Genomic DNA, 12,537 nt, shown 5'->3' on the forward strand with positions numbered 1-12,537 from the left:
ACCCAGGTCTCTGCAGCAGCAGAGCAAGCAACTGTGCCACGAATCAACACCACCTCTTTTGGTGCTAGCACTCGTCAACATGAACTCATTTACACAGCACTTGAACAGCACCCCATTAATACTCCCCTAGCCCCAAATAAAGATGTCTTTCTCATTATCCTTCTTTACCGGCCTGTCTCCCTCTTTATTTTCCCTTCTTTCCTTCAAAATCCTTGTCTCTCTCATTTCATCCTGCTCCTGGTGTCTTTTCCTATCAGCCGCTCCCTGCTGGTTTGTTTCTTTAATAGTGGCATCACAATAGCACACAGAGCCTACAATTAAGGTCAGGGGCCCAATTTGCTAGGCTCTCAACTGCCATAAATAAGGACACAGTGGGCATGTCTACATGAGATGTTTATTGAGGAGTTGACTAATGAGCTTCACCGTAAAATGTCACCATCTACACATGCGGTGCTATTAGGATGGAGTAAACTAATTACGTCCACTGTAGGATAGTACTGCCAGAAACGAGTACTATCCTATGGCGGAGATCACACAGACTACAACAGATTGGAGTTGAGAAGAGTCCCCAGTGAAGTCATTTGTGCTTGCCCTTTCCATACTTTGCCAGGCACAGCAGTCAAAATTGCAATGGCCCAGTTTCTGGCTGTGGTCTAGTACTAGAGCAACAAGGCCTCACTCTAACACACTCCCACTCCCTGATAGCTGATCTGGCTTTTTATCCTGTCATGCACAGAGAGATGTAGTTAGACATGTTAGTCTGAAGTCAAGTAGAAGGAACGGTAGGTGTGCACCTTATGTAATAACCCAGGTGTATATGTGTGGAGATAGAGAGATAGCACAAGCTTTCACGGGCTGAAACTCACATTATCAGATGGCGTGAAAGGATGTGCATGAAATTGCTTAATTTACACCAAGAGGAAAACTAATTTAATTGATGTAGTGAATGCCTCTGTCTTTGCTCTGATGGGCCTGCAATTAGAAGCTGGGACTTGATTTTGGGCCTTCCACCTGCAAGGAGAGTGCTCCAACCCTCGGCGACTCTCAGGAACAATTCTGAAAGGTGCTGAGGCTTATTTTTGCTCTGTTTCAGAATACAATCCCATATTAGGTCTGTGATCTTTTCCAGGAAGTGGTATTTCTTTTCTGGCAAGCCCTAGTCATAAGAAATTAACACCAGCACAGGGCAGAGTTAAGTGCAACAGGCTGGAGAATGTACTTCCTGCCAACTGCAATTTCTCAGATTGTTTAAGTGTAGTTTAATTTTGTTCTGCCTGTTAGCAAGCCTTTTTGTGCTTTTGTCCACATTTTCAGAGGAAGCCACAAGATTTTCTCTGGAAGTTTTGCTTTTGCTGTTAGAAAATGTCCAGCCAGCAATTAGTTTCAGCTTTGTGTGTGGGTTGTGGAGGGAAGAGGTGGGGAGGAGGGGTGTTTGTAGGGAAAAAATATGCAACTGTTTCTGGACTGAATTTTCAAGTGCTTATGATAATCATCCCCTAGCTCCCAGGAGAACTAAAGGTGTCTTGGGGACGCAGGAGCAGCAACACTGGGCCTGCTAAGAGTGGCTCTGAATTGACTATTTGATCTTGAGAACCTGGCTGATCCTTTCCCAAACAATAGTTAACCACGGGTTTAATCAGAGGCCAGAAAGAGACCCCTGGGGTTCAGAAAAGGAACCGTCCATATCTACTGTGCTCGAGAGCAGCTATGTGGGACTGGCTTCACTGCTGCACTTCTGGATTTGGCATGCGTGATCAGGGGTGGTGTATGATGAGGAGCATCCCTTCATCCACCCTGGACAGACCAAGGATGCAGTATAGACATAGGCTGTTTCCTCTGACTCTCCCTCCAGCCAGCCTGTTCATGGGCTACTCACTATGAGAGGCACTTTCTGATTGGTTGCTGTCAATTCCTCTGTTTGTAAGTCCCTGGAGTAGTGGTCCAGGCCATTTTTAACCCATGATCTCTGAAAGTAGCTTTTAACCAAATTGAATGTCCTTGCATAATTGCTGACTTGGAGAGGGAGGACTTCTTATCTCCTCCCTCACTGGACTGGAATGTCTCTTCACCCCTTTCCTACCTTCTCTCCTTGAATTCTTGCTCACACTAGCAAGATGCCCACGCTGTATATCTGGCTTTATAGGTCCTAACAGTTCAGCTGCACAATCTTGGCACAAATCTATGGTTAGAGTACACAGTACATTAGCTTACATCAGCCTATACATTAGTATCATATCAATATACCTAAAGTTACAAAATACTTGATTGTTTACCAGTACCTATTGGCTATTAACCCTTAGGCTGAGGTCTGAATTAAGTGTTTGCTTTGCCTGACATGTAGCTGACTTCAAACTTTCTGCTGAAATATCTTCCTCAATACTTGCAGTCACCTGGAGCAGCAAGATGGTCACACTCCTGAAGTCTCACCTAGACCACTGAAAATGGCCAGTATTGGCTTCCATAATCTCTCTCCAACTTCCTTCTTAGAAGCTCCCTGTTTGGCATTCCTCTTCCTTCCGGCACGAAACTACCCCTGTTGACCCTCATCCTGGATCTATGCTATCATGCCTCATCAATAGAAACCCACCCTGGGCCTATACACAGGAGAGCTGTGCTCAACCTGCTACCCATCAAGAAGTCCCATCAATCAGGTCAGATACAACTTTGGGAGGGCTGCCATCTAGGATGTGAATCCTAAGAGGGGATCTACCTACTCTACCAATGGAGTAGTCAGGACATTTCCCATTTGCTCATATCAGGATTGTTAGGGTAGTAAACTGGAGGAGGATGGGAGGAGGCAGTGTCTGGATATGGCAAGAACAGGGTCATTTGGTTCACTGTGGTTTGAATTACTAAGAGCCAAGTGGAAAGATGCATTAGTCCCTGTAGTTAGAATAGTAGTCCCAGGGACATTGATACGATGCTTTGAATGAGAAAATAGGGTTGTCTTATAACATTTAAGAAAGTGGGAGGGAACATTATCTGTCAGAGCAATGGAGGAATCAGAAGATTGCTTGGGGTTAAGAACAGGCAGTTTAAAAGTCTTGGCTTACTCCTCATCAGTCAGCAGTCCCTTGCATCGCAGTCAAGGGTGATCATCTTCCATGATTGTCTTATCTGTGGGAAAAGATCTCTCCTGAGTGATGTCTATTGCTGGAAGACTGATGGAGAGGAAGGAGCCCTGTGGCTGTGGCTGAGCTAATGCCTGGGACCCTGCTACATTTGGGACTGCAAGTAAATAGTGAGTCATGAACTGGCAGGAGAGCAGCAGTCACAAGAAGCACTTGGAGCCAAGAGTGCATCTGGTGGCAGAGCTGTACTGCTACTCAGCACATCCACAAGTGGTGAATAGTGGAATGACTTTCAGGGAAAGTTAGCTGCAAAATAAATCTTGGGTTAACAGATATTGAAATAGGGACTGTGAAGCCATGAATATGGTACACTTGGCTGTGTCTACATGAGATGCTGGCTGCGCAGTTGTTACTGTGCATTCATTTAGTACTTGCATACTCAAGTACTAAATGACTGTGCAGTCACTGGTGTTACTGCGCAGGAGCATCCGTGCATGGCTTCCTGGTGATACTGACTGTGCAGTAGCTCATTACTACCGTGTAGTAGCTCTCTACTGTTGTGCAGTAGCATCGCATCATGGTTTGTGCCCTGCAATGCTACTGTGCATTACTAATAAGCTACTGTACAGTAGTAACAAGCTACTGCACAGTAAGCATCTCATGTAGATGCAGCCTGTATAGATGAGTCTGGTTACAGCAAGGCACAGTGCAAGGTGTATTCTGCCCAACAGTATAATAGTTTCTACTGTGATGGAAGAATCAGACTTTATCTTTTGGCTGGAGACTGAAGTGTCTGTAACCCTTAGAGCAGGGACACATAAGGGCAAAGGGACCACTTTGTCTGTTCAGCGTCTCTTTCCTGTGCAGCCATCCCTTTCACTGCAGATTCTCCATTCATTTCTACCTTCCAAGTTCTTGTGGATGATCTATCCCAGACAAAGGTGACATTACTGTTTCTGCATTAGCACAGCTGTGCCTGCAGTGTTACACCCCAGGTACAGAGGAGTTCTTGACTTGTGCTGGTGGCACTGGGAAACAATGAGGGAGAAGCAGAAGGATCACAACAATTGCGTCTGGTAGAAGCTTTTCTGAGAGTGTGGGGATAGGAGCAATTATGAAGGCAAGGGGAAGACAATCAACAGGTCCTTCTTGGAGGGAGGGAAGAGATCCAGAGCATGGCTTGACTACAGTGTAGTGGTGACGTGCTGATAGCCTGATACCTTACAAACTAGCTTTAATCCAGTCAGAAGAGATGCCAATCTCAGCAAAGATGTATCAGTGACTGCCTCAGACTAGTTACCTAAACTGAATTCTGAAGTCTCCTTCTATAGTCCACACTAAAAACCATGCCCCATGTCTGCATAGCTGTTGATACCTGAGCTGCCTAGGTCAAAGCAAATTTGGATATATCTATGCATGCAATCACATCTCCTGACTGCAGTTTAGACACCCCCAGGGATAAATGCTTTGGGCCTGTGCCTGATACCCTTGTGCTGAAGACCTTCTTGTGGTTGGGGGTCTTAGCCACTATTCTGAAAATCTCTAGGCCTCAGGGAAGCAATGGGAAATCTACAGACATGACCCAAGCGGAGACCGCTGCATTGACTTCATTCCCTGAAACAGCAACTGTAAATGGCATAAATTGACCCCTACATCTTGTATGGGTGTAGCTGTAACATATTCAAGCAACCCCCTCCCCCCTAGGAGCAGATGCAATGTGTCCTGGTAGCAACATGGCTCCTGCTGCATTCAGGCTCCCTGGATACCCTCCCTCTTATCTTGTCTGCCATACCTTCATTAGCTTAGTTGATCTGTAAGAGGGAGGCTCCCCTGGGTCCCAAAGCGAGCCCTCATTTGTCCTCGAACCAGCAGGTCCTTCCCAGACCCCACTGGATCCAGTCCTTCCCTTCGAGTGCTAAGTGTGCCCTCATGGCCTGTCCCTGTCCCAGGGCACCTGTTGCCTTAAGGGCTATTCACAGCCTCCTTCCATCCCAATAGGCAGCCATGCCCTGCAGATATTACCAGTTGTCACTTCAGGCCTCCTCAGGCCTCCATGCCCTTGTTGGGCCTTCTGCCTTCCCAGCTTCAGCCCCTTTTATTTGTCTGGGCCCCTCTCAGCCTAGGTCCACTGAACTGGTCCTGGCTTCCAGGCTTCAGCTCGTGTCTAGCCCCTCTTGGCCTGTGGGATCCCTGGCCCTGGTTGTGATCCTCTCAGGCTGTGGGGCCCCTGGCCCTGGCTGTGTCCCTTTCTGCTTTCTGCTTGCCTGATATGGAGCCCTGGACCCTGGCAGGGCTCCATAAGCTGCAGATGCCACTCAGGCACCAATGTATTCATGGTGTATCTCTCAGCACCCAGTGTGGCTTAAAACTCAATGCACCCTCTAACACCCCTCTCTGGCCTCCTCCTCCTCCCTTATAGCCACACCTGGTCTGCCAACCAGAAACACAAACAAAAACATAAGCCCCCTGGCCATAGGCAGCTGGTAGGGGCGCATGGCGGGGGGGGACGTGCTCCCCCAACAACAGTGCTCCCCCAACCTGCACTGGTCTAGAAACTAATGCTTCTCTTCCAGTGGCCATCCACAGAGATGCTCTTGGGACTCAACAAACCATATAGCTGTAGCTAAAGCAGGATGTTATTTTCTGTGGACAGAAACAGAAGTAGGCTTACCACCTGCTTTTTTTATTAAAATATATTTCTATATATAGTTATATATATACATCCTCTATCATAAGCTTTCCATCACACATCTTAAAAAAAATTAATGAACCCATGCTTCCCGTTACAATAAATGCACCCACTCCCCTGCACACTCTCACCTACCCCAATTTCAGTCCTTTAGTCCAAACCCCGATTTGGGGTTTACATTCTCAGTTCATTCACTGTCCTTGTTGTTGTCGCTTCTGCTGCTGCTGATCCTGTAGCAGTCCTTCTCGCTGTCTCCAGGTCGAGTTGCATCTCTGTCCTTTTTGTTCTCCCTGTCCAGTCCCCCTCCCAGGGGGTCTTTGAACAAACTGTGCCAGGTGTTGCTTTTCTAGATGAAGGTGCCTTCATCTTCTCCATCCTCACTCACTGATTTTGGTGGTAGGACTGAAGTTTGCTCAGAAATGTTTTAACACAGTCTGTTTCTTTGAGCTCAGAGTCTAGTAAAGTTCTTTGCAGGTCACCTTCTGAGCTGGTGGGGGTGTACACACCAACCAACGGGAGACCGTGGACCATGGAGCAGGCCTGGTTCTGTAGGGTCCCGAGCAAATTCTGGAGTGAGGATGGGTTACAGAAGGAAAGCCTGGTGATTATGTCCAACCACAAAAAGATACAGAAGGCAATCAGAGACAGAGACAGGCTATCAACCATGGAGACACTCCCCAATGAGGACTGACAAGCCATCTGGAACTGGATCTTCCACAAGTACCTCCTCAAGGGCCACGGGGACTTAAATCGGTTGATAGCGCATCAAGTACCCCCAGTGAAGGTGTGGAGGTACAGAGAGGGACAAGGGATTTGATGCAATTGCCACAGGGAGACCTGCCAAGAAAAAGCAGAGACCATTGACCACTTCCTTTGGCACTGCCCGTATGCCAAGGGTGTGTGAAAAAAAGGTAAGCCGGCTCCTTGTGAAAGAGTGACAGGAGTAAGGCTGATGACAAAGGAGGCAGCAATGTACAGACACCCGACTGAGCAGCAGGGGTTCCAGTCAATGCGTTTTGACCAGTTTGTGTCCTGTGTCAGGAGCACTGTGTGGCAATGCAGGAACCTCCTGTTATACAGGCATGCCAAAGAAAAGATTCAGAGATTTGGATCAGCCAGGGAGAGGCAGGCACAGCCGGGCAGCTGCAAGTTCTCCTGCAGCTCCTCTGTCTGTGCCTGCCTCTCCCTGGGTGGGGGGAGCCACGGGGGAAGCCCCCATAGCTGCCCTGCCCAGCCCCAGCCTCCCCGCACTTTGAAAAAAAAAAAGCCACACCCTCACCGGCTGCAGCAGTCACCAGGAGCCCAACAGCGCTTAGCCCCAGTGGCCCCTCGCGCCCAGACAGTGCACAGTGGCCTGCTAAGTCATGCTGCACCCATGCCACGAGGGAGCTACCACGTGGGTGCCGGGGGGTGGGGGGCGATCCCCTCTGCCCCTCATTGCCCCGTGCTGTGTGGAGGGACTCTGCCACAAGTGCCCAGAGGCCCTGACCACCACTGCTGCAGCTGGTGAGTGCAGAACTTTTTTTTTTAAGTGCCGGGAGCGGGGTAGGGGATAGGGCCAGAAAGGGCAGCCATGGGGGCTTCTCCTGTACCTTCCCCACCCAGGGAGAGGCAGGCACAGCTGAAGGATCCATGGGAGAACCTGAAGCTGTCCGGCTGTACCTGCCTCTCCCTGGCCGATCCAAATCTCTGAATCTCTCCAAATGAGCGCCAAATCTTTTGGAGCTGATTTGGTCAGTTTGAATGGGGACAGTGATTCAAATCACTGAATCAAATCACTGTCCTCCAAACCTGAATCAAATACTTCCCTATTCACACAGGCCGAGTTTCTAGTGTGCTTCACAGGCCCTGCGTGATCTGAGATAAGGTATGGAACTGGTATGGATCTTGGTTCGTCTGGGGTGCAAACCACAAGTGTAATTTAAACAGCTGGGCAACCTAGCTGCTGAAGAAGCATTGCTGACCTCTGGGAAGGTGTCATCTGATTATCAAGTAGAAGCCGGTAACCCTTCTACAGGATGGTCTCTAGGCCCTTTTGAAGATTTGGCCCAAAAGGGCAACAAGGGAGTGAAACTAACAGCATATATGAAAAAGAAATACCCCAATAATGTTCCCTCTGGCCCTGGAAGGAGTCAGGAGTACTCCAGTAATATTAACAAATTCCTGGTGCAAGGGCCAAGGTGACATCTGTCTGGAGGGCTACCTGGGGAATAGCAGCACTCAAACAACAAAAGAACAAAGCTGGGAACTCTCGGTAAACAGTCACCTTATGGCCACAGCAAACTAGATCAATAGTAATAATTAAGGAATAAACACGTAATGCAAAAGTGACTGTACAGTGGCAGCTCCATCCTGCTCCTTCTTGGCTTACTAACAAAGGGAGACTCCCAGGTGCTCGACGGGAGCAGCACATCTAGACTCTAGAGGAGCAGGGATGCTGCTGCCCACCAGCCACGTGTCTAGCACACTCTGCTCCCTGAGCAGTGTGGTGCTACTCTTCCTCCGGCACTGTAGGCCTGGGAACTGACAAGGAGTGGGGACAGAGAGACTGCCACAGCTGCTGAAATCCAGCCACTTCTAGGAGGCAGACAGGCCCCTAAGGCACATGGGGCCATTGGAGTGGGATGGCATGTAGCCATATTATATGTTAAAGAATACATTAGAGACCTCGGTGTAAGTGCCTTTCTCCTGTTAACAAGTTTGTAGTTAAGTGGGTCGTTTATATGCCCTTTTCACCCCTAGAGGATGACTGGTAGCATAACAAAGGATGGGCAACCTGGGCACCAGGCCCAGGCACTGACTTGGAGAGGGCACAAGAACAGCAGCTGCCACCACTGCCACTAGCCTGGTCACTCCTGAGCGTGTGCATGTGTGTGCAGGTACTGAAATGTATGTGCTGAAAATGAGATAGAAGTGTTCCTTTGAACAGATGGAAGGGGCTTCTGGGAGAGGACAGTCCCAGAAAAAATCAGACATATGGTCACCTTTTGCATAGCTCATGGAGTTGCCCAGGTTTAATGTTTAAATCTAGGTAGTGAAACTGGGCTTGGACAAGAACAGTCAGTTCTCGGAGTACAGAAAGTTATTGAGTACAGCAAGTTGTTACACAAATTGCCAATTGCTCAAATCACAAGCAAGATCCTATAGGGGAGGATAAGGCAAGGTGCCGTGTTTATTGATTAAGCACTTAATATACACACACACACCACATTCATACTGCAATTTCTGTTCTGTGCTGGTATACATTACCAGTCTTATTAATACTCAGATCAGCTAGGTGGGCAGCCGAGCTGATCATGAGTAGGGAGCCGGGCTCCTGCCTGTCCATCTCATCAGACGAACCAATGGCATACAGAACAAGACCCAAAATCGATATGTCTTGCCCCATCTTTTATAGCCTTGTCAATTCACCCAGTCCTCTGGGCTTTTGCTGTGTTATCACTGTGTTCTTCCTTGAAGGTTGATTGCTGTTGTTCTCTCACTGTTCTGGGGTGGCTTCTTCTTGGTTTGGTCTTTTATCTGTCTGCATTCTTCAGCTAGTCATCTTTTCCTTTTCCACAGACACACTCTTACCCGTTCTCTCACAGAGAGCATACAGAGGTCAAACACTTATGCCAAGCTACAGAGCAATACAAAATGGAGTTTAAGGCAATGCACAGCGCAAGAAATACGTAAGATTAAAAGCAATAGGCAAAAATGTTGTGTACGGTAAAGTTACAATTAGGCTTAAAACAAGGACGTGATAGAAGCTTTTGGTAAATTTTATGTATTCCCAAAGATGGAGTGCCTTCCTTCAGTTGGCCAGGTGTTCAAATATCTCTGGGGTCCGCGGTCTTTTATAGCAGACATAGCAAGAGCCCACAGCTCTCCTTTTTGCTTTCTTTGTTATGGGTGGTTCCCCCCCCCACCTTTTTTTAGTTGCCTTGACAACAGCATGTCTCCTGCCTTTGCTCATCTGCAAATGTGTTCCTGTTGTTCCAGGTTCCTGTTTCTACCCCTCTTTAGGATTTTCTAGTCATTGATGTTTTCCCAGTTCTTGTCATCCTTTCTAGGTTGTATATAGTGTTGTTCACAAAGTGCTTGCTCAAGCAGTTCAGTGCTGGTGTAATCTTCTGTTTACTCAAGTCACATACAGCATTTTCCCCTTCTGTTGTACAAATTGGTTACAGAGTCCAAAACTCTTTCAGTTTTGCTATGCCATCTGTCAGCAATAGCCCAGTGAATAAGGATCCTTGCCAAGTACAAAATCTCCTCGAGTGACGAGGTCCCAGAACCTAGGTCTATAGGTCCCTAGCTAGAGGGCTAAAATGTGTGGGGGTATAGGCTTCCAGCAGTCACACACACAGGATGACCCTAAGCCACCAGGTGGGGAAACAGAACCCCAAACTGTACATTAAAGCCAAAAACTGTGCCTACATATACCCCGGCTGCCTGGGGCTGTCTTTAGCTCAAAGCTGGAACTCAGACTGCCTGGACCAGATCAAGACACTGTAACTGCTCTGATCCATCTCCTCTCCATCCAGTCATCAAAGAGACCCCAGGCAATGAATCCATAGCCTTAAAAATCACTGGGTGGCTACAGAGCCTTGCAAGGAAAGATACTCTGCTGCTGCTGCTGCTGCTGCTCCTGGGGACAGGCTGCCCCTGGCATTGTGAAACTTGTGGGTTGGAGGAAGCCCTACAGAGAAGGAGGCTAGGCCCTATATTGCTGCTGCTGCTGCTGCTGCCGCTGTGGGAGCCCCTTAGTGAAGCCTACCCCTGACCTTCTGGTAAAGGCAGGGAAGTTGCAAGCTCGGGAGAAAGACGTACTTCTAGTTCTTCTGGCAGGGTGAGATTGGTCTGAAACCCTGTGCTGGGGTGCTGGTGACTATAGGGCTCCCTTTGCTCCCACAGCTACTGCCGCAAGGACCCTGAGGCTTCACACCACAGCCAGAAGGACAGGACCCCCTGGAGCCCAACTTACCCTCGTCCCCTTGCACCACCCCATCCCCCAGGTATTGCCCTGAGAGCCACTGGGCACTGCTACTCCTCCTGCCCCTGAGGAACGTCCTGGGGCTGAGCTCAGGGCCCAGCATGGGCAGAGACACTCCCAGCATGCTGCTGAGATCCCTGGGCCTGGTTCTGCTCCTGCAGCTGCAGACAGAGCTGTGGGGCGGCTGTACGGGTCTGCAGGGCACAGCATTCTGCTGCTGCATGAGCTCCAGCCCTGGAAGTGCCACTCGTTGTTTGCCTGGTGGCTGCTCTGCTTGCCTTGGGGCCACGCTTTCACTAATTATCTCAGAGGGTGATCCTGCAGAGCCAGTGCAGAAGCCTGGTCTGGGCCTTGCTATTGCTTGGCAGGCCTTGCGGGGTGGAGAAATAGGGGGCTTGACCACTGGATTTGATTCCTCCTGCCTTTTTCCTCTCTCTTTTTCTTTCCTCTGCAGTCTCTGGGATACACAGTTTAGTCCTGCTCCGCTTTACCCTGCAGGCTTCCCAAGGGGTCTATCTTGTGGCCCTGTGCTCCTGCAGGATGAGTGAATGGAAACCCCTGAGAGCCGGCTAGAGCCCTGAGGAGTCAGTTGTGGGGAACTGTCCTGTGCACGCTCCTCAACTCCGCTACCCTCCCAGCACCCAAGCCTTACAAGTGCTTGCTCGGGTGCTGTAGAGTGCCTGGGGCACATCATTAAGAACCTGCATGCTCCTGTGATACCAGACTGGCTTCTTCTGCATCATGGATACATGAGGTCTTCCCCTGGTAAAAGTTGCCATGGCTTGGCTGTCATGGCTTGGGAAGAAACTTCCAAATGAGCAACCATCACCAGAAGGAAATCTGTTGTTCCTTCATCGGCTCTTTCTTTTTGTCTTTCTTTCTCAGATTCGTGAGACAGTTCCAAGGTCCAGTTAAGTGGGAAGCAGTCTTCAGAATCAAATTTTATCCCCAGTAGGTGGGAGGCCTCAGAGAGAAGCTTCCCGTGAACAGACGACAGTTATTTCCCTTACGAAAGTGAGAAAAACTCTTCATCATTATTGCCTCATGTTGAAGTCAGAAGTCTCTGAAGTCAGAGAAGGGTTTCTAAACCACATTTTCTTACCACAGGCATCAAACTTTAAGCATTAGCTATTTCACTGCTTGGTCACAGTATTGTCAAACCTGTTAGGGCTCCCCTCTTTCCAAGGGAAAGATGAGTAACCCACAGGTCCCACGCCAAGGTAAAACAACAAGTGTAAGTTTTTATTGCAGGAAAAAACACACACCAAGTTAATCCTGTAAGCTTACAAGCCGCTAGCGCGTCAGACTGGAGGAAAGGCACTCCCCACCCTGTCTTCAGAGTTATTACCTGATAAGTCTCGGTAACCCCACCCTGTGTCCAGGGTGGCGAGAGTACCTCCTTTATTGGGTCCTCAGCCTTGTCCTTCCCAAAGCAGTTCTGCTCGGGGCCCAATTCTTCTGACCTTTATACCCATCTTCTCGTTAACTCTCTTTTCCAGAAGGGAGTTCACTTTTAGCCTTACTGTCTTTCTGGGATCAAAGCTAGCCATTATCTCATTTTGCAAGGCTGTCATTTCTAAATAAAAAGCTGTTATCTTTAAGTTTCTCTTGGGCCGAGTCTTTCCAGGGCCATTGGTCGGGCAAGGACAGTTCCCCTTATTTTCATCTCTGCCTGTCAGCAAACAGCAGCAGATGCATTAGGTCATTATCCCATGGCTTCTGGGTTCTGCGAAGCTGACTCCCCGCTTTGGGGTTTCAGCTTGGCCTCCTCCTAGAAGCCTCTTCAGGACGGGCCTCACAAAACC

This window comes from Crocodylus siamensis, chromosome 4 (genome assembly GCF_052110815.1).
Source record: "Crocodylus siamensis isolate JL-2025a chromosome 4, ASM5211081v1, whole genome shotgun sequence".
NCBI classification, from domain to species: Eukaryota; Metazoa; Chordata; order Crocodylia; family Crocodylidae; genus Crocodylus; species Crocodylus siamensis.